Source organism: Carassius gibelio, chromosome A5 (genome assembly GCF_023724105.1).
Source record: "Carassius gibelio isolate Cgi1373 ecotype wild population from Czech Republic chromosome A5, carGib1.2-hapl.c, whole genome shotgun sequence".
In the NCBI taxonomy this organism is placed as follows: Eukaryota; Metazoa; Chordata; class Actinopteri; order Cypriniformes; family Cyprinidae; genus Carassius; species Carassius gibelio.
Genome location: NC_068375.1, coordinates 3,701,594 through 3,724,140, shown reverse-complemented (window position 1 = coordinate 3,724,140; position 22,547 = coordinate 3,701,594). Strand labels below are relative to the sequence as shown.

At 41.1% G+C, this 22,547-nt stretch overlaps 1 long non-coding RNA gene across 1 annotated transcript in view; it reads left to right on the top strand.

Moving 5' to 3' along the window:
• Window positions 1–5,269, top strand: part of LOC127989103 (uncharacterized) — a 117,933-nt gene extending 112,664 nt beyond the window's left edge. The window contains exon 2 of the long non-coding RNA XR_008162259.1: window positions 4,993–5,269. This is a non-coding gene — a long non-coding RNA (uncharacterized LOC127989103). The remainder of the gene's footprint in view (window positions 1–4,992) is intronic.
• The last annotated feature ends 17,278 nt before the right edge of the window (window positions 5,270–22,547 follow it).

Sequence of the window (22,547 nt, the reverse complement as noted above, 5' to 3'; positions counted from 1 at the left end):
TGTTATATTTCTGACTTGAATGAAAATTAATTTAAAAGCAATCATTTCGATGTACGTTTAACACTCTGGTAATGTTCATTCGGCAGTCACACTTGTGTTGTGCCTGGACCAGACCAGACGAGAAGGGTCTGTCTGCAGACTGCAAGACGGGGGCGTAACTTGAAGTGGGCGTAACTTGAAGTAGGAGGCGTAACTTGAAGTTGTTCAAATCACACAGAACCACGCGAGACCTCAAAACGAGATTTTGAGATTGGATGTGCTCATCTACAATACTTATCAATCAATCAATCAATCACCTTTATTTATATAGTGCTTTAAACAAAATACATTGCGCCAAAGCACTGAACAACATTCATTTGGAAAACAGTGTCTCAATAATGCAAAATGATAGTTAAAGGCAGTTCATCATTGAATTCATTGATGTCATCTCTGTTCAGTTGAAATAGTGTCTGTTTTAATTTGCAATCAAGTCAACGATATCGCTGTAGATGAAGTGACCCCAACTAAGCAAGCCAGAGGCGACAGCGGCAAGGAACCGAAACTCCATCGGTGACAGAATGGAGAAAAAAACCTTGGGAGAAACCAGGCTCAGTTGGGGTGCCAGTTCTCCTCTGACCAGACGAAACCAGTAGTTCAATTCCAGGCTGCAGCAAAGTCAGATTGTGCAGAAGAATCATCTGTTTCCTGTGGTCTTGTCCTGGTGCTCCTCTGAGACAAGGTCTTTACAGGGGATCTGTATCTGGGGCTCTAGTTGTCCTGGTCTCCGCTGTCTTTCAGGGCAGTAGAGGTCCTTTCTAGGTGCTGATCCACCATCTGGTCTGGATACGTACTGGATCTGGGTGACTGCAGTGACCCTCTGATCTGGACACAGACTGGATCTGGTGGCCACGGTGACCTCGGAACAAGAGAGAAACAGACAAATATTAGCGTAGATGCCATTCTTCTAATGATGTAGAAAGTACGGTGTTATGTGAAGTGTTCCGGTTCCAGTTTACCTAATTAATGCAGCCTAAAAATCCTTTAACGGATTTGGATATTAAAAGCATATTAGTATGTTATGTGTATGCCAGGTTAAAGAGATGGGTCTTTAATCTAGATTTAAACTGCAAGAGTGTGTCTGCCTCCCGAACAATGTTAGGTAGGTTATTCCAGAGTTTAGGCGCCAAATAGGAAAAGGATCTGCCGCCCGCAGTTGATTTTGATATTCTAGGTATTATCAAATTGCCTGAGTTTTGAGAACGTAGCGGACGTAGAGGAGTATAATGTAAAAGGAGCTCATTCAAATACTGAGGTGCTAAACCATTCAGGGCTTTATAAGTAATAAGCAATATTTTAAAATCTATACGATGTTTGATAGGGAGCCAGTGCAGTGTGGACAGGACCGGGCTAATATGGTCATACTTCCTGGTTCTAGTAAGAACTCTTGCTGCTGCATTTTGGACTAGCTGTAGTTTGTTTACCAAGCGTGCAGAACAACCACCCAATAAAGCATTACAGTAGTCTAACCTTGAAGTCATAAATGCATGGATTAACATTTCTGCATTTGACATTGAGAGCATAGGCCGTAATTTAGATATATTTTTGAGATGGAAAAATGCAGTTTTACAAATGCTAGAAACGTGGCTTTCTAAGGAAAGATTGCGATCAAGTAGCACACCTAGGTTCCTAACTGATGACGAAGAATTGACAGAGCAACCATCAAGTCTTAGACAGTGTTCTAGGTTATTACAAGTAGAGTTTTTAGGCCCTATGATTAACACCTCTGTTTTTTCTGAATTTAGCAGTAAGAAATTACTCGTCATCCAATTTTTTATATCGACTATGCATTCCATTAGTTTTTCAAATTGGTGTGTTTCACCGGGCTGCGAGGAAATATAGAGCTGCGTATCATCAGCATAACAGTGAAAGCTAACACCATGTTTCCTGATGATATCTCCCAAGGGTAACATATAAAGCGTGAAGAGTAGCGGCCCTAGAACTGAGCCTTGAGGTACTCCATACTGCACTTGTGATCGATGATACATCTTCATTCACTGCTACGAACTGATGGCGGTCATATAAGTACGATTTAAACCATGCTAATGCACTTCCACTGATGCCAACAAAGTGTTCAAGTCTATGCAAAAGAATGTTGTGGTCAATTGTGTCAAACGCAGCACTAAGATCCAATAAAACTAATAGAGAGATACACCCACGATCAGATGATAAGAGCAGATCATTTGTAACTCTAAGGAGAGCAGTTTCAGTACTATGATACGGTCTAAATCCTGACTGGAAATCCTCACATATACTATTTTTCTCTAAGAAGGAATATAATTGTGAGGATACCACCTTTTCTAGTATCTTGGACAGAAAAGGGAGATTCGAGATCTATAATTAACTAGTTCTCTGGGGTCAAGTTGTGGCTTTTTTATGAGAGGCTTAATAACAGCCAGTTTGAAGGTTTTGGGGACATGTCCTAATAACAATGAGGAATTAATAATAGTCAGAAGAGGACCTATGACTTCTGGAAGCACCTCTTTTAAGAGCTTAGATGGTATAGGGTCTAACATACATGTTGTAAGTTTAGATGATTTAACAAGTTTATACAATTCTTCCTCTCCTATAGTAGAGAATGAGTGGAACTGTTCCTCAGGGGGTCTATAGTGCACTGTCTGATGCGAAACTGTAGCTGACGGCTGAATGGTTGCAATTTTATCTCTAATAGTATCGATTTTAGAAGTAAAGTAGTTCATAAAGTCATTACTGCTGTGGTGTTGGGAAATGTCAACACTTGTTGAGGCTTTATTTTTCGTTAATTTAGCCACTGTATTGAATAAATACCTGGGGTTATGTTTGTTTTCTTCTAAAAGAGAAGAAAAGTAATCAGATCTAGCAGTTTTTAATGCTTTTCGGTAGGATATGCTACTTTCCCGCCAAGCAATACGAAATACCTCTAGTTTTGTTTTCCTCCAGCTGCGCTCCATTTTTCGGGCTGCTCTCTTTAGGGTGCGAGTATGCTCATTATACCATGGTGTCAAACTGTTTTCCTTAACCTTTCTTAAGCGTAAAGGAGCAACTGTATTTAAAGTGCTAGAAAAGAGAGAGTCCATAGTTTCTGTTACATCATCAAGTTGTTCTGAGGTTTTGGATATGCTAAGGAATTCGGATACATCAGGAAGATAACTTAAAAAGCAGTCTTTTGTGGTAGAAGTGATGGTTCTTCGATACTTGTAACAAGAAGTAGAATTTACAATTTTGGCTATATGAAGTTTACACAGAACTAAATAATGATCTGAGATATCATCACTTGGCTGAATAATTTCAACACTATCAACATCAATTCCATGTGACAGTATTAAATCTAGAGTATGATTTCGACAATGAGTAGGTCCTGAAACGTGTTGTCTAACACCAATAGAGTTCAGAATGTCTATAAATGCTGATCCCAATACATCTTTTTCATTATCGACATGGATATTAAAATCACCAACTATTAAGACTTTATCTGCAGCCAGAACTAACTCGGATGTAAAATCACCAAACTCTTTAATAAAGTCTGTATGGTGCCCTGGTGGCCTGTATACAGTAGCCAGTACAAACATAACAGGGGATTTATCATTAACATTGGTTTCTCTGGATAATGTTATATGAAGCACCATTACTTCAAACGAGTTATACTTGAAGCCTGCCCTCTGAGAAATCCTGAAAACGTTATTATAAATTGAAGCAACACCTCCCCCTTTGCCTTTTAGACGCGGCTCGTGTTTATAACAATAATCTTGGGGGGTGGACTCATTTAAAATAATGTAATCATCAGGTTTTAGCCAGGTTTCTGTCAAGCAGAGCACATCTATATTATGATCAGTTATCATATTATTTACAAAAAGTGTTTTCGTAGAAATGGATCTGATATTCAATAAGCCAATCTTTATCATTTGTTTATCCATATTGCATTTGTTTTTTATTTGTTGAACCTCAATTAAATTGTTAACCTTAACTTGGTTTGGACGTTTTTTGTATTTTCTAGTTCGTGGAACAGACACAGTCTCTATAGTGTGATATCTAGGTGAAAGAGTCTCGATGTGCTGAGAATTAACTGACCTCTGTGACGGGAGGCAGCTAGCAGACGGTCGGTTTAGCCAGTCTGTCTGCTTCCTGACCTGGGCCCCAGTTAGTCAAGTATAAACACTAAGACTATTTGCCATATTTCTAGAGAGAAGAGCAGCTCCACCCCGGGAGGGATGAAGACCATCTCTTTTAAACAGGTCAGGTCTGCCCCAAAAGCTCGTCCAATTGTCTATGAAACCTATGTTATTCTGTGGGCACCACTTAGACATCCAGCCATTGAGTGATGACAATCTGCTATGCATCTCATCTTCACGGTAAGCAGGGAGGGGACCAGAGCATATTACAGTGTCTGACATCGTGCTTGCAAGTTCACACACCTCTTTAAAGTTATTTTTAGTGATCTCCGACTGGCGAAGTCGAACATCATTAGCGCCGGCATGAATAACAATCTTACTGTATTTACGTTTAGCATTAGCCAGCACTTTTAAATTTGCCAAGATGTCAGGCGCTCTGGCTCCCGGTAAACATTTGACTATGGTGGCTGGTGTCTCTATATTCACGTTCCGTACAATAGAATCGCCAATAACTAGAGCACTTTCATCAGGTTTCTCAGTGGGTGCATCACTGAGTGGGGAGAACCTGTTTAATGTTTTGATCGGAACAGAAGAGCGGTGTTTTGACCCACGACTACGCTGCCTCACCGTCACCCAGTTGCCCTGCTGCAGGGGCTCTGCTGGAACCGGACAATGTACAGGAATCCCTGAGCTAGACGCATCCAAAGCCATATCTAGAGCCCTAACATTCTTACTGTCCTCAATTAAAGTTTGGATGCGTGTCTCTAATTCTGAAATCTTCTCTGTCAGCCTAACTGTTTCCCTGCATTTATCACATGTGAATCCCTCATCAGCGACAGAGATAGATAAACTGTACATGTGGCAAGAGGTGCAAATAACAATTGTAGGAGAAGCCATTACTCACCGTGCTTGATGAAATATTCTTACTGCGGTTGTTTGATGAACTTGTGGAAAACTGCAGCGTGAGAGAGGAGAGGAGAGGAGAAAAGAAAACGCTAATGACAAGCTAACGAGTGCTAACGCTTTGCAGGTGTGCTGCAGTCACGGAAGAGTGAACGATCAAAGTTAATCTGATAAGATTGATCGGTAGTATCAGAAATATGGTGTGAATTAAGTTATATTTTACAATTAAAAAAACAAACAAACAGACAGTGATAGTAAGAAAGATTATAGAGAAAAAATATAAAATAAAAACAGCTACATGGAGCTATGATTAGCTACAGAAGGCCAACAGGAAGTAGAGAAAACACTGTCCAACAGCGACACCAACCCAAACTTATCAAACATTATCCAGTCAGATGATAAATAGACATTTTAGTACTGGTCTTCAAGAAGTATATATAGTTTAAAGAAGTATATATAGTTTATGTAAATCTACTATTGAGTCGTGTACTTAATGGAGCTCCCCTGTTAGTTATGCATTATAAAACATGTTTACAGCTAAATCACAAATATGCTATATTATGTAGGTCACAGATAGACTGAGCCTGAAAAACAATACCACTGTATGAAAATGACTTATACACTTCAATTTAAATAATTATTTCGGAAAAAAATAAGATTCTCACCGTTGTCTTGCAGTCTGCAGACGTACACGCTTGGACCAGACACCTGAAATTTAAAGGGGGGGTGAAATGCTCGTTTTCACTCAATATCCTGTTAATCTTGAGTACATATAGAGTAGTACTGCATCCTTCATAAATCCAAAAAGTCTTTAGTTTTATTATATTTATAAGAGAAAGATAGTCTGTACCGATTTTTCCCGGAAAAACACGACCGACTGGAGGCGTGACGTGTGGGCGGAGCTAAAGAATGACGAGCGCGAATAGGCTTTTGCGTTTGGAAGATGTGACATTACGAATGAGGGAAAACCCATCATTCCAAAACAAACCATGGCTTACAGTCAGATTCAGCCGTTTATTTATGATCCAGAATCAGATCCAGAGGCTGAAACTGAACAAAAGCAGCAGCAGCAACAACTCGCTCCGAGTGGGGCTCGAACCCGGGTCTCTGGCATGGGAGGGGACGCACTAACAAGGAGGCAGAGATATTTTAAGCAGTTTTACTCACCGCCTGCGGTTCCAACACACGATCGTGACCCTTTTTCTTGGGGTTGCATCATCCTTAAGAAATAAACGATACGCAAATCCGTCGTCAAACTGGGCCTTGTGAACAAGCATCTTCGAAATGCAGGGAACAAACAAAAACACTTGCACAACTCCGTTGATGCTCTTTAAAAATAAACTCCATCTACTGGTCCCTTAATGCTGTTTTTTTTTTGGTAATCTGTGCAGGGTTGTCTTGCCCTGGCAACCAAAAACACTTCTTTTGTGACTTTTCGCAATGCTCTCGCTCTGATCAGTTAATCGCTCTGATCAGTGAAATGTCTGTGCTGCTCAGCCTCACTATACGGGAACGCGCGCTCTTCCGGCAGAAGTGCGTCAGGACCCATTTAAGGAAATTCCGCTCCATCTAACGTCAGACAGAGCCATACTCGAAAAAAACTTTCCGAAACTTGTGACAAACCGGAAGGAATATTTTGGGAACAAAAATACTCCTTCAAATGTACAACTTAATTTTTGAAACTTTGTCCATCTTTAGCATGGGAATCCAACTCTTTAACAGTGTAAAAAACTCAGTATGCATGAAATAGCATTTCACCCCCCCCCCTTTAACTATTTTTTTTCAGTAAAATTAATGTAATACATTTTTGTTATTTTTTCTTTTGTATTTGCAAAGGATTGCATGGTACTAATCAATATTGTATTTTTTTTTTTTTAATTATTATTAGAAAAAAAAAAAAAATACCTTATGTTTATGGCAGTATTTCATGTTAAAATAGAGACCACGCCTATAAAATCCAATTTTAAAAGCAGATTAGTTAAATCCGGTGGGAGTAAGAAAATAAACACAATAAATCTGAAATTCCATGTTTTAGCCACTAGATTCCCACAGAGCTCTATATACAAATTATTATAAATCTCTAGTTTTTATTTTTTAGAAATAAACATGTTGGGTTTATATTTTAGACTCTCAATGATTCAAATCCTTTATTGTCATGTACCTAGTGAGGAAAACAAGTTTTCCTGAGCAATGAAATTCTTACTTTGCTGTCCACAATACCAAAACTGTACACACACATACACAAACTATACACACATTCGTACAACATAAGCAGTGTTGTCTTCCACCACTGAAGAGGATCCTCTCTAAGAGGAATCAAAGGCTCACCGGAAAAAAAAAATGCTTATCTCCACATCTGTGTCACGGATTGGCCAGGTTCCTCCACCACAATCACTCAGCGATCACAGTCACCTGAGTTCTGACACTACACACCTACACTCCATCAGCCACTCCACTTTATAAGCACACACCACGCACCTCTCATTGCCCGGGCTCGTTTGTACGAAGCGGACTCATAGTGCTTCTCTCTGCGAGTGTCACTAATCAAATCTTCTTGTGTTTACTTACCAGTGTAGCAACAATGAGTTTTACAGAATAATTAACTCAAATGATATATAGGGAATTTGAATAATTAATCAGGAATATGATTAATTTAGATCTCAGATGACAGTTACATTAAATTTGATTGATTATGAAAAATAGCTCAATTTGCCTATATCAATAAATAATAACAGGGCATTGTAATTTACTCATTAATATGTCAATATTCCATTTCTTCATATCAATTGTTGTGATAGCTCTTACTGTAAATTACTGCAAATTTCCAGCAGACCACTGTTGACCTATCAATTTTCAATAAAGTTATCACGCCTTATAATTCAAGGAAAAATATTCTCTGGCCATGAAAACATTATCCTATCCTTATGATAAATTTAGTTTCTAAATTTAAAGCTTGTAGCTAAAGATCAGACATCTCAGTGACTCGTGATGTGAGTGGGGTGGAGTCCAAGCCAATCGTCAGTATATGGGTTTTTAATAATTAAACTAGTAATACATCAAACTACAAATCACACAGAGTAAATATGCGTACGACAATACAAACAGTAAGCTTTATACAAGACATAACGAATCCAAATAAAAGAGAGAGAGAGAGAGGGAGAGAAAATAGAATGAGATCACATAAGGAGCTCAGGTATGAAAATCATAGTCAGTAACTTTTGGAAGCCAACAACAAATCAGATCATAACAACACTTTAAAGCAGCATTTAAATCTCCATAGAGAAACTGATACTTGCAAAGTGTCCAATGTGCCTGGCGTGAGCTGGACATCGGGGCGCTCTGCTTTTGAAACCGCGGGCGTGTGCCGGAGGCCATGTGACGCGCGTGCACGCTGCGCTTGATCTTGGCGTGAGCGTGGAGCACGTGGTCCTTTGTTCTGTCCTCGCGCGGTATTTGAAAGGTTCAACAAACAATGTTCCAGAATTCGTCTTCCTTGCGTGGAGAGGCGAATAGTTGAATAAACTTAGTAAAGAAAGGAAAAGAAAAGAACGAAAACGAAAGCTTCCAAAGGAGCCATTAAAATGGCTTTTTCTCTCAGCCCCTGTGCTGAGGGGGTTTGCGCTATGAGCAACGTTGGAGAGCAGCGTGTCCGAGAACGGAGAATGAGAAGAAGAGAGAGGGCGGACCTTGTTCGGTCGTTCTGATGGCTTGAAATGGTTCATGCCCCTTTTTCGCGTAAACAGCCAATGAAAGTCCGCGATCTGAAGCGGAGGGAAAAGTTCCTTTGTCTCTGTGAAGACAACCCCCTGGAGATCTAGGGCTTGTCCAAATTCCAGGGATTATTCTAGCAAGTTTGTAATTCAGATTACATACATTTTTCATTACTTTGCTCTAGATAAATGAGTTTGTCAGAACATGACGATTAGAACAAGACTAAACATAATAGGTATATGTGATCAAAACATGAAGTTACATTCAAATGTAGAATTACACATATTTAAAGATTTGCTTAACACATGATAACACTGCAGATGTTGGGAAACATCTAAATGTACCAAAAGGGAATGCGTAATACATTTATAGAACATAAAAACTAACAGGTAACGAATTCATTCCATAGAATGCATTGGGGAGAAGATTTGGCTTCTCTCCTCTCCAGTGTCCAGGGTGGTCGTAAAGTTTTACGACCTGCAAAGATGGGGGTTGCAGAAACGTGGCTCTAAAAGTAAGGAACTTTACGCAAGGTTTCCTTTTGTGTATGTTGGAATGTGGTTGGGGGTTTTCATTTCTTCTTTGAAGCTCGCATGGGCATCGTAAATAATTTAAGTCCAGCCAGGCTGGCGCCAGGCCAGGCACTTGGTGCAAAAAGAGTTTCATTTGGAAAATCTGAATTAAACACATGAATCGATGATCTGCATATCCGTTACACACTTCCCCCTTTCGTCAGATGAAGTCCCTGTGTGGACATCATCGGACGGCAATCATCAGGATGGGCAGATGACAGGTGAATCGTGATGGTCATGCAGCAGGTGGGTCATGATGACAGGTGGATCCTGAAGCTGAGGATTCAGCTTGGTGAGGTTCGGTATTGTCTTTGACTTTGCGTCCCTTTTCCGGGGATTCCATCAGAGACCTCCAGCCACAGTTGTCATGAGTTTGGCTGTAGAGGTTTGCATCCGTTGAGTATCCTGTATAGGATGAAGGTCACGCCAAGAGTCAGGGCGGGACCAATGACAGTGGAGATGCACCGTGCAGTGTCGGGAGCAGTCCAGGCTCGGACCGCAGATGACTGGTTCAGAATGGGCTGTCGAGGCTGTGCTTGGAGGGCTGTGTCGACAGGAGTAATGTCAATGTGTTGGGTGGTACCTTTCAGTACTTGGTCAAGCAGGTTGGCACGGGTGGCGGTGTCATGCTGGTCGTAGGTCAGCGTAGCTGAGTGCACCGGAGTGTTGACGAGCCATCTGTTACCCACAATCTCTGCTTGCGTTTCTGTGGCTTGTGTACGAGGCTTGGCTTCGGCAGGGCAGCGCGTATCCCTGACCCAGGGTTGCAGCTCGCAGATTCCTTCAGAGTTGTGTCTGAGGAAGGGTTTGCTAAGGCAGAGATAATGAATGTCTTTGGTTAAAGTACACATGTGCATGTTTGGGGCCAGGTACAGCTGTGTCACTGTCGTGGTAGGCCACCACATTTGGAATGTGTGTTTTGGTGTGGGTGTTGCTTTTCCACATCCTGACACTGACAATGTCTTTAGGTCTGTAGACTTGGCTTGACTCGCTGATGAGTTGGTTCAGGAACACGTTCACTTCTCTCTGTTTGGGGTTTACGTGCCGTAGGAAGGCGCTATCCAGAGAGTTGGCCAGGTGTATTTGTAGCAGGTCAGCTGGCATGGTGATGGCGTAAGACAGCACAGTTAACACAAGGCTTAAAGGTCTCATGTACGGTGGGGTTTTACTCGTGGTTAGGCTGTCTTTGGAGGAGCTAACCTCCCACAGCATGTCTGTTGTTAATGCTGTAAACAGCTGAGTCTGGGTAAAGTTCTTCTGGAAGACAGTAAACAGTGGTTTCAAGGAGTTTACAGTCTGGTTCGCTGCATTGACACTGGACATAACAATGTTAAACATTCTGGCGGCAGCAGCGGCTCTTAGCAAAGCTCCCGGGAACTGTTTGGAGCGGTGGTGGTGTCCACTTAACTCCATTTGTGTAACAGTCACTTTCTCATGTTGGCTGAACATGTGTTTTACATCGGCCTCAGTGTGAGTGAGGGAGTCCTCTCTCCATCGGAACCTTGTACAGCTGTATTCTGTTACAGTGCTGGGGTAGTGTGCCCTGTCATCGGTAGTCAGGAGTCTCAGCGGTTTTCTCGGTGGCAGCTGTCCTCTCTTTGGCTGACAGCACGGCACGGCAAACCACAGCAGCATTCTGGTACAGATAATAGGGAGAGAGAGAGAGAAAGGGGAGAAAGAAACAAACGAGGGCTGTCTTTGGTTGGACAGGGCAGCCTCTTTGCTTAGTGGGCGAAAAAAAAAAAAAAAAAAAGGTTTGGGCGAAACTGAACCCCGTCAAAAAGCCCAGTATTTGCTGTTTACTCACTCTGGATGTATACAGTTCTTGAAGGGTGGGCAGGGGAGCACCAATAATCCTTTCAGCAGTCCAACAGTTCTCTGTAGTCTTCTGATGTCTGATTTTGTTGCTGACCCAAACCAGATAGTTGACATACAGACACAGTACAGACTCAATGACGGCTGGGTAGAACTGTTTCAACCTATTCTTGCAAGTTCCGTTCGCTGTTCCCTCTACGGAAAGTACTGTCATCCAGTCATGAGGCCGATGACTGTAGTGTCATCTGCCAACTTCAGGAGCTTGACAGAGGGGTCTTTAGAGGTGCAGTCGTTGGAGTACAGGGAGAAGAGCAGAGGGGAGAGAACACATCCCTGAGGGGCACCAGTGTTGGTGGAGCAGCTGTTTGATGTGAATTTCCCCAGTCTCACTAACTATTGCCTATCTGTCAGAAAGCTGGTGATCCACTGACAGATAGAGCTAGGAACAGAGAGCTGGGTCAGTTTGGTCTGGAGGGTTGTTGGGATGATGGTGTTGAAAGCCGCACTAAAGTCCACAAACAGGATCCTCACATAAGTCCCTGATTTGTCCAGATGTTGCAGGATAAAGTGCACTCCCATGTTGATTGCATCATCCACGGACCTGTTTGCTCGGTAAGCAAACTGCAGGGGGTCCAATAAGGATCTGTTGAAGATCTGTGAAAAGATGGGGGCCAGCTGGTCAGCAAAGATTTTTCAGACAGGCTGGTGTAACGCCATCTGGGCCTGGTGCTTTTCTTCTTTTGTTCTTCTTGAAGACCTGGCGCACATCATCTTCACAGATTTGAAGAGCAGGAGGTATGGAGAGGGGGATTGCAGGAGGTGTTAATGGTTGTGTAGGGAGATGGTCAGAATGGGTGTTGGGGGTTTCAAATCTACAATAAAACTCATTCAGGTTGTTAGCAAGTGGTTGATTAGCCTCAGTGCAAGGGGATGAGAGCCTATGGGACAATTAAGAGCCTATGGGATGATTTCTTGGTGCACTTTGGGTTTGGGAGGAAAACAAAACTAGAGGTATTTCGTATTGCTTGGCGGGAAAGTAACATATCCTACATAAAAGCATTAAAAACTGCTAGATCCGATTACTTTTCTTGTCTTTTAGATGAAACATAACCCCAGGTATTTATTCAATAAAGTGGCTAAATTAACGAAAAATAAAGATTCAACAAGTATTGACATTTCCCAATACCACAGCAGTAATGACTTTATGAACTAGTTTACTTCTAAAATCGATACTATTAGATATAAAATTACAACCATTCATTCGTCAGCTACAGTATCACATCAGACAGTACATATAGACCCCCTGAGGAACAGTTCCACTCATTCTCTACTATAAGAGAGGAAGAATTTTATAAACTTGTTAAATCATCTAAACCAACAACATGTATGTTAGACCCTATACCATCTATGCTCCTAAAAGAGGTGCTTCCAGAAGTAATAGATCCTCTTCTGACTATTATTACTTCCTTATTGTCATTAGGATATGTCCCCAAAACCTTCAAACTGGCTGTTATTAAGCCTCTCATCAAAAAACCACAACTTGACCCCAAAGAACTAGTTAATTATAGACCAATCTCGAATCTCCCATTTCTGTCCAAGATACTAGAAAAGGTGGTATCCTCACAATTATATTCCTTCTTAGAGAAAAATGGTATATGTGAGGATTTCCAGTCAGGATTTAGACCGTATCATAGTACTGAGACTGCTCTCCTTAGAGTTACAAATGATCTGCTCTTATCATCTGATCGTGGGTGCATCTCTCTATTAGTCTTATTGGATCTTAGTGCTGCGTTTGACACAATTGACCACAACATTCTTTTACATAGACTTGAACACTTTGTTGGCATCAATGGAAGTGCATTAGCATGGTTTAAATCGTACGTATATTACCGCCATCAGTTCGTGGAAGTGAATGAAGATGTATCATATCGATCACAAGTGCAGTATGGAGTACCTCAAGCCTCAGTACTAGGGCCGCTACTATTCACGCTTTATATGTTACCCTTGGGAGATATCATCAGGAAACATGGTGTTAGTTTTCACTGTTATGGTGATGATACTCAGCTCTATATTTCTTCGCGGCCTGGTGAAACACACCAATTTGAAAAACTAATGGAATGCATAGTTGATATAAAAAACTGGATGACGAGTAATTTCTTACTGCTAAATTCCGAAAAAACTGAGGTGTTAATTATAGGACCTAAAAACTCTGCTTGTAATAACCTAGAACACTGTCTTAGACTTGATGGTTGCTCTGTCAATTCTTCGTCATCAGTTAGAAACCCAGGTGTGCTATTTGATCCCAATCTTTCCTTAGAAAGCCACGTTTCTAGCATTTGTAAAACTGCATTTTTCCATCTCTAAAATATATCTAAATTACGGCCTATGCTCTCAATGTCTCTCAATCTGGTTAGATTATTGTAATGCTTTATTGGGTGGTTGTTCTGCACGCTTAGAAAACAAACTACAGCTAGTCCAAAATGCAGCAGCAAGAGTTCTTACTAGAACCAGGAAGTATGACCATATTAGCCCGGTCCTGTCAACAGTGCACTGGCTCCCTATCAAACATCATATAGATTTTAAAATATTGCTTATTACTTATAAAGCCCTGAATGGTTTTGCACCTCAGTATTTGAATGATCTCCTTTTACATTATTATCCTGTACGTACACTACTTTTTCAAAACTCAGGCAATTTGATAATAGCTACAATATCAAAATCAACTGCAGGCGGCAGATCCGTTTCCTATTTGGTGCCTAAACTCTGGAATGACCTACCTAACATTGTTTGGGAGGCAGACACACTCTTGCAGTTTAAATCTAGATTAAAGACCCATCTCTTTAACCTGGCTTACACATAACATAAAAATTAGCTTTTAATATCCAAATCCATTAAAGGATTTTTAGACTGCATTAATTAGGTAAACCGGAACCGGAAACACTTCACATAACACCCGATGTACTTGCTACATCATTAGAAGAATGACATCTATGCTAATATTTGTCTGTTTCTCTCTTATTCCAAGGTCACCGTAGCCACCTGATCCAGTCTGTATCCAGATCAGAGGGTCACTGCAGTCACCCGGATCCAGTACGTATCCAGACCAGATGGTGGATCAGAACCTAGAAAGGACCTCTACTGCCCTGAAAGACAGCCGAGACCAGGACAACTAGAGCCCCAGATACAGATCCCCCGTAAAGACCTTGTCTCAGAGGACCACCAGGACAAGACCACAGGAAACAGATGATTCTTCTGCATAATCTGACTTTGCTGCAGCCTGGAATTTAACTACTGGTTTCGTCTGGTCAGCGGAGAACTGGCCCCCCAACTGAGCCTGGTTTCTCCCAAGGTTCTTTTCTCCATTCTGTCACCGATGGAGTTTCGGTTCCTTGCCACTGTCTCCTCTGGCTTGTTTATTTGGGGTCACTTCATCTACAGCGATATCGTTGACTTGATTGCAAATTAATGCACAGACACTATTTAACTGAACAGAGGTGACATCACTGAATTCAATGATAAACTGCCTTTAACTATCATTTTGCATTATTGACACACTGTTTTCCTAATGAATGTTGTTCAGTTGCTTTGACGCAATGTAGTTTGTTTAAAGTGCTATATAAATAAAGGTGACTTGACTTGACTTGACATAGGCTCCAAGATATTTTATTTGCTGGCATAGGAATTAAAATTATAAATATAAATTTGGCCTTGTTGTGGCCATTTCTATTATGATCTGGAAAAGGGTGCAATGTCTGATAAAACTTAATTTTTTTTTATGTGGAAATCAACCATTTCAAGAACTAAGAACTAAGATATTTGATGGTTCTACAGCTGCAAAGAAGACGATAATACAAAACTGTTTTTCACCGCACGTGTGCAAAAACATTCTGGATTCATAGCTTCTTTAAAATAGTGATTTGTAAATGTACAACAGCACAATTGAATATAAAGTTATGACCATACATTTTTTTCGCTCTCTCTTTTTCTCTTTATGATTGTAAAATGATTGATGTGTCTGTTACTTCCCCTTTCCTGTTTTGTTTGTTTGAATTGATGTTCCCGCGGCTCTGGGAATGGAGTCTCCACCCTGAGGTAGTGGAGCTGATTTGGAAAAGTTTGAATGCAAGACCAGGTGGACTTGTTTGCATTTTGAGAGACCTTACTTTGTCCACTCTGGTTCTACCTCTCACATACAGCTATTCTCCGGTTGGATGCTATGGTACAGATGTAGCAAAGGCTGAGGTGCGTCTCTTAAGTTAGTAGCTCCGTACTGGCCTAGCCAGCTATGGTTTGTGGACCTGGTTGCCATTCTCAGACTATACATAGGGGAGTTCTGTCAAAGAGTGATCTCCTCTCTCACGCAGGTGACACCATTTTTTAACCCTGTCCAGAATTGTGGAATATGTGGGTGTGGTCTCTCAACTAATGTTGTTGAGGCCATTATACACTCCATGGTTCAATCCACGAGGAAACTGCACTCCTTGAAGCGGGTTCTGGTCACTTTATGGTGTGGAAATAATCAGCCGCTCCCAATTAACTGCCCTGTTGGTTCAGATCTGCAGTTCCTGCAGGAACGATTCTTTGGAGGTTTGATCACTTCCACCTTTAGAGTATTCATGGTGGCCACCATGTCCCTTCTGGTGATCACTCATTGGGGGCAAAACCTGTTGATACATGTTTCTTTCACTGTGCTTGAGGCAAGGGGTAGTATGGTACCGCTTCAGATTTTCAGGTGCATCTGTCTTAGCTCACCATGATTTCACCCTAGACAGGCATTTGTCAGTATGGTGGCATGGGCATACGAGTTCATAAAGCATTTTTGATGCAGCTCAAGTTCTTGAAGGGCAACGTCTCTAGGTTACATATGTACAGGGTGACCATATGCGCCGTTCATACAGGACACGTCCCAGCCAGGATTTTAATATTGCCTAAAATATCCTAATTTTGGTTATTTGCACTGTGCAGGTTGATCATTGTGTAACATTCATGAGAGCTATAAAGAGCAGAGCAGAGCTCCTTATGCTTTCGAATGTGTTTGTTCATTCGTTTGACCTGAAGCATTTTTTTTTGGGGGGGGGGGATTTGTGCGCAGCGACGCTTCAAGTCAATCGAACGATCAAACACGTGTGCATATTTGCATCTCTTTGATCGTTCCCTCTAAATCTCACCTTCACACACGCAGTCCCACGATTAGTCGATTATGTACAATACCTGCATGTCCCGTATGAACGTTGCATATGGTCAACCTACATATGTAACTCTGCTTCCCCAAGGGACTGACACACTGCGTTACATTTCCATACTTCCTGCATCCCTGAGAGCGTCCTGTTTCAACTTCTCAGAAGCTAACGCTACTTGTTTTGGATGCGCTTTTAAGCTCTCTGGGCTCTATGTCACCCTGTCCGTGATGTTTCACCATTCCAAGGGACTGATTTCACATATGATTCAGAGCATGGGCACACAGGGGCATTCCCAAAGCATTTTTGGCACAGCGTCTTATTTTGTTTGGGAACCAGGGTTACATACGTAACCTAGAGATGTTTTTGTTGAACTGCATGTCCTTGGGAGCCTGACAAATTTAGATTTTTTTAAGTTGCTCTAACCTGGCAAACAATGTCCAATCCACCCCAAACTTCGCATGCTTGATATGAGTTCTGTCCTGATCACATGTCTATGCCCAAATTCAGTTATACTCATAGCGCCAACTGCTGGCAACAGAAAGTGACATGTTTAACACAGTTATGGACTCCTAGCAACATATTAAGAAGTGTCAGCAAGTCTTAAATAAGCTAGCAACATGCTAGAAACATGTTAAAATATGCTAGCAATGATATTAATGCAATGAAATAGGAATTTGCTTTAACTCAGGCATGTGATGTCCAATCTGCCCCAAAATTAACATGTTTGATATGAGTCTTGGCATTCACACTACATGCCAATATTCAGTTATATTCATAGAGCCACCTAGTGTTAACAGGAAGTGCTAAGTTTAAAACACCAAAAGTGTACACACTTCGAAGGCCAAAGACTTCAAAGACCAGGACTCCAAAGTGCATGATTTCCTACTTGCAACACCAGAGGTTCCTGATTAGCATTCTGTAGCATAGCCATGGTGCGAAAGTAGAGCTGACGAATGATGAGAGGACAATTCTGCCGGATAAGTGGAGCCAGAATTGCTATTTTTTGTTTTTATGTTTTACGTCATAATGTAATAGAAGTTGATGTACCTCAGGCTTAAAGCTATAGTTCACCAAAAAATGAAAATTATGTCATTAATGATTCACCCTCATGTCGTTCCAAACCCATAAGACCTCCATTCATCTTCGGAACACAGTTTAAGATATTTTAGATTTAGTCCAAGAGCTATCTGTCCCTCCATTGAAAATCTATTTACGGTATACTGTCCATGTCCAGAAAGGTAATAAAAACATCAAAGTAGTCCATGTGACATCAGAGGGTCAGTTAGAATTTGTTTAGGCATCAAAAATACATTTTGGTCCAAAAATAACAAAAACTACGACTTTATTCAGCATTGTTTTCTCTTCCGGGTCTGTTGTAAGAGCGTTCAAGTATAGTGATATCTGGTTCGCGAACTAATCATCTGATTTAACCGGCCCTTCTTGAACCAGTTCACCGAATCCAACTGTATCACGATTTGCATCTTCTATAAACATTAATCTACACATTACTTAAGCTGTGAACTTTTTTAATGTGGCTGACACTCCCTCTGAGTCAAAATAAACCAATCGTCAGGTAGGACTCGGGACACAGATATGAGGTGAATTCAAACTTGTGTTTATTAAGTAAAGGTTCAAGTGTTCAGTGTGTTTAGTTCCTTAGTTCATGGTGAAGCTCCGTTCTTCTAGTGCAGGCTGTATGGTGTTCACATGGGTCAGGGAATCAAAAAGGCGAGTTTGTTCAGAATACAGATTTCAAAGCCACAGTCATAGATCGCTCATATATGCTCTTTTCCTTCTTATGAGCCAAAGACAGTACCAGCTCGGGGTAATCACAGGAGACTACAGCGACCTTGATTTTATTGTGTTCCGTGATGCGTGGCAGGTGTGGCTGGTTAGTAATCAGGTGACTGTGAGCGTTGGTGATTGGTGGGGACCGGGCTTGCCAGATCCCTGACACTACCCCCCCTCCAGGGTCCACGCCAGCGGACCTAACTCTCCGACGCCGTGGGGGTCTACCTCTGGGTCGTGGAGCAGGTTTTTCGGGATTCTTGGTATGAAAGTCTGTGAGCAGGTTGGGGTCGAGGATATCTTGAGGAGGTACCCCACATCTTTCCTCTGGTCCATAGTCCTCCCAGTCTACAAGATACTCTAGTCGCCCACCAAGACGTCGGCAGTCCAGTATCTCTTGTACAGTGTAGATGGGTTCAGCATCAATGGGTGGCAACAGGGGTTCGTCATCAGGGACTGGGTCTGTGAAAGGAACAGAGACAGGAGCGTGATGGGGTTTTAGCAGGGAAACGTGAAAGTTGGGGTGTATCCGATATTGTGCACGCTTGAGCAAGGAACATTATTACCTTGGTTTGCTTCTCGATAGCAAGACTGTGACCTTAGGTGTACATGAAGAGCTTGTTGCATTAATTTTTCCAATCCCAGATTGTCATGAAATATGGCGAGCTGGAGTCGGAGTGCAGGATTTAGTCCTCGTCGATATACAGTAAGCTGGGCCTTTTCATTCCATCCACTTGCTGCGGCCAAAGTGCGAAACTCAAGGGAATACTCTGAGATGGTCCTCTTGGCCTGTCGCAGACTTAAGAGTTGATCGCTAACCAAGGAATCCCCCACTGGACGTCCAAACACTTTCTTGAAATAGCCAATTAAATTCTGTAAGGAGGAGGTGATTGTGGATTCGTGGAACCATAGTGCTTCGGCCCATCTCAGTGCTGGTCCAGACAATTGCTGTATGATGAACAAGATCTTTGATCTTTCCGTAGCATACTGGTGTGTGTGGTGCTAAAGTGCAAGTGAACATTGTAACAGAAACCCATTGCAGTCTTCCTCCCTACCGGAGAAGGGTACTGGTCGGGATATCGAGCTTGCCATGTACACCAACATGGGAGTAGAACTAGCGGAAGCGATGTCCTCCGGCTGCTCTGATTTCATCCTTGTTGTTGATATAAGGTATGTATTCAGATATAAGGTGAATTCAAACTTGTGTTTATTAAGTAAAGGTTAAAGTGTTCAGTGTGTTTAGTTCCTTAGTGCACAGTGAAGCTCCATTCTTCGAGTGCAGGGTGTATGGTGTTCACATGGGTCAGGGAATCACACAGGTGAGTTTGTTCAGAATATGGATGTCAAAGCCACAGTCATAGATCGCTCATATATGCTCTATACCTGCCAAAGACAGTACCAGCTTGGGGTAATCACAGGAGACTACAGCAACCATCGAATCACTTGACGTTGCATGATGATCCACGTTCCTGGGAACAGCAGAACAAGGACACAGGTTAGCCTAACACAAAGGTGAGTATACATTACGTCTGGCTTGCAGGAGTTTTAGGAGACAACGTTGAGGAGATCGTTCCTGTTGGAGGCTTGCCGGGGAACTGAGGTACGGGTGAGTGCTTTTAAGGTGTCCTTGATTGGTTCCGTGATGCGTGGCAGGTGTGGATGGTTAGTAATCAGGTGACTGTGAGTGTTGGTGATTGGTGGGGACTGGGCTTGCCAGATCCCTGACACCAATATCCCGGAGTAATTCATTTACTGAAACAGTACACTGACTGAACTGCTGTAAAGAGAGAACTGAACATGAACACAGAGCCGAGCCAGATAACGAACGAGTCAAGAACCGTTTCTGTTGGACGCTTCTGATTCGAGAACCAAGGAGCTGATGATACTGCGCATGCGTGATTCAGCATGAAGCAGGCTGACACACAGCGTGTCTAGTTCTTTTGGTGATTGATTCTGAATTTATTCTGTGCTAAAGTTATGAGCGCGGGTAAACCGAAGGCTTGAATGAAGGCCAATCATTGCTGTAAGGGTGGTTTGCCTACAGAGGTTCAGGCTGTAGGATTGAGGAAGGACTAAAGAAACATCAGCATGATGTTATAAAACTGTACATTTCTAGTCTATTACCACCCACTGCCACTTATACCAACGACGGAAATAAGCGCAGTTACACATAATTATTAATTGAAATGGTTTAATAACAATATTTTGTAACGGTTACACTTGAATTGGTTACAAAATAGATGAAGGATGGTAAAACATATAGTTAATTGTACCCAATATATATGTAAAATATTACCTGAGAAGGAAAGAGAGAGGGTGAGATAGAGAGAGGGAGAAATAGAGGGAGAGAGGGCAAGAAAAGAGAAATAAGCCTAGGGCAACATTCACAGTCTTCTTTTATCCCTTCCTTGACCATGTGACTGAAACCCAAATGTGAGACATTCAACCTGACCAATCAGCAGACTACAGCTTCACCCATTGTGCAAAAGGTGTGACAATTAGCAGACCCCCGATGTAAACACATGCTGTCCTACAGGCCTTGATTGATTTCATCACTTTAATGCCATCAGGAATGCCAAATGGGCTTTTTGTTACTCAAGATAGTTTGAAAAAGGAAAAACAGAAGTCTTTCATTATTTTTGACCTTCTTTGATAATTTTTAACCTTACAAATTCTCCCCTTGGCACCGTTGGCCACACCTAAAGAGGCAAAAGGTGACACGGTCCATGAAAATATTATTTCTGTTGTGTGTAGATGTCATCTCCAGACTTCTGGTCCAGATTTGTTGCAGTTGCAGCTGTTGCTGGTCAGTCTTTGTTTTTCTTTTCAGTCCTGCTTGCAGTGGCGTAGCCAGGGGAGGGGCCATGGGGGCACTGGCCCCTCCTGAAAACTGATTGGTCCCCCAGTGTGCCCCCACCCTTCTACTTGTCTGTCACTCAAATTCAAATCATAATCTTTCAGTAAATAAATCATGATTGCGTCGCGATGCTTCTCAACGAGGACCAAGAATAGCGAGCTGCTGTTTTCCAAAGAAAAAATCCCACGGTAAGTTGATATATTTTATATAGCTTATTTTTTTTGATTAGCGAGTTGTTGCAGTGCAACAAGTGTTTGGTACTAACATTAACGTATTTCAGTGTTAGACAGACCAGGTTCGAAGACGATGTTATCTCATAGAGCAGACCAAATGCTAATCATTATATTTACTATGCTCCTCTGATGCTGAATGTAAAAGGGGTTTACTGCGTTACGATTTACTTATTTTTCGGCCGAACGCACCGATATAGACAACAACGCAATTTAAAGCAATGGTTTAAAAAAAGTATAATTGCAATTCTAATAAAGTCATTATTGAATCATGCAGTCGATTGGCGACTTTTTTCACTTAAGTGAGGTGATGAAACAAATTGAATGATGTTTATCTAACGCTCCACACTTGAGACTTTTTTTTACAGTCTATGGGTGAGACACATGCAAAAACATCTTTTTTTTTACTGGTCAATTTTGAGATTTGGGGCTGTTTGTCTTCAATAACATGTCTTCTTTCAGACTTGAAAAAAAAGTCTAAAATATAGGTCTTTATTTTGCTACACCTTTAGTCTTTTTGCGTCTGTAGATTTCTCATAAATTCAGTTGGCGTTCTAAATCACCATGGTACTCCGCGATTGCTGTCTGCACCCTGGAAAGCTCTCTCTCTAGCTCTCTCTCCCGTACAATGTTCTCAGATCCAAATATGTTTTCACAGAAGTTATTGACAAAACGTAATTTGATGACACCCAGAAACATTCTCAAATAAAAAAAATCAAATATTTAATACATGATTGAATAGCAAAATAAATAACTAATACTAAAACAACACTGGACTAATTAAGCTATTCTAAACTGTTTCTATAGGATCCACATATTTTACATGTTAAACTAAAGCTACCTTTTTGAACGAGTAGCTATCTAACAAAGTATTGAATATGATATTTTAAAATCAATATGCTCAAGATTAATTAGCCTTGACATAAGTAAATTTTGTTTATTCATCAATGCAAATTTACTGCAACTGCTGCTATGCAAATTGAATGGGATGTCGATAATAAACAAAAACAATTTATTATATTAAATTTGTATTAGTTATATTAATTCATTAATTGTGTATTTATTTCTATGAATTATTAATGTTATTCTGCATTTATATAAATAAGGCTATTATATATATTATATAAGGCTATTATAAATAAATTATATTATTATTATTATATGTGAGTTGTACAGTATTCATACATTGGATTCTTTTATTTATTACAGTTTTTCGTTAGCTTTTGTAAAGTGAAAAGTTAATACAAATTGTATTTGATTGTTTTGATTTAGAGCAGTGACTAATTGCTATTAAAATATAATAGGGTATCACTGTTTATTACTCATTTTAAAGGTTACTGAACTCTTGAAATGATTTGGATACACAG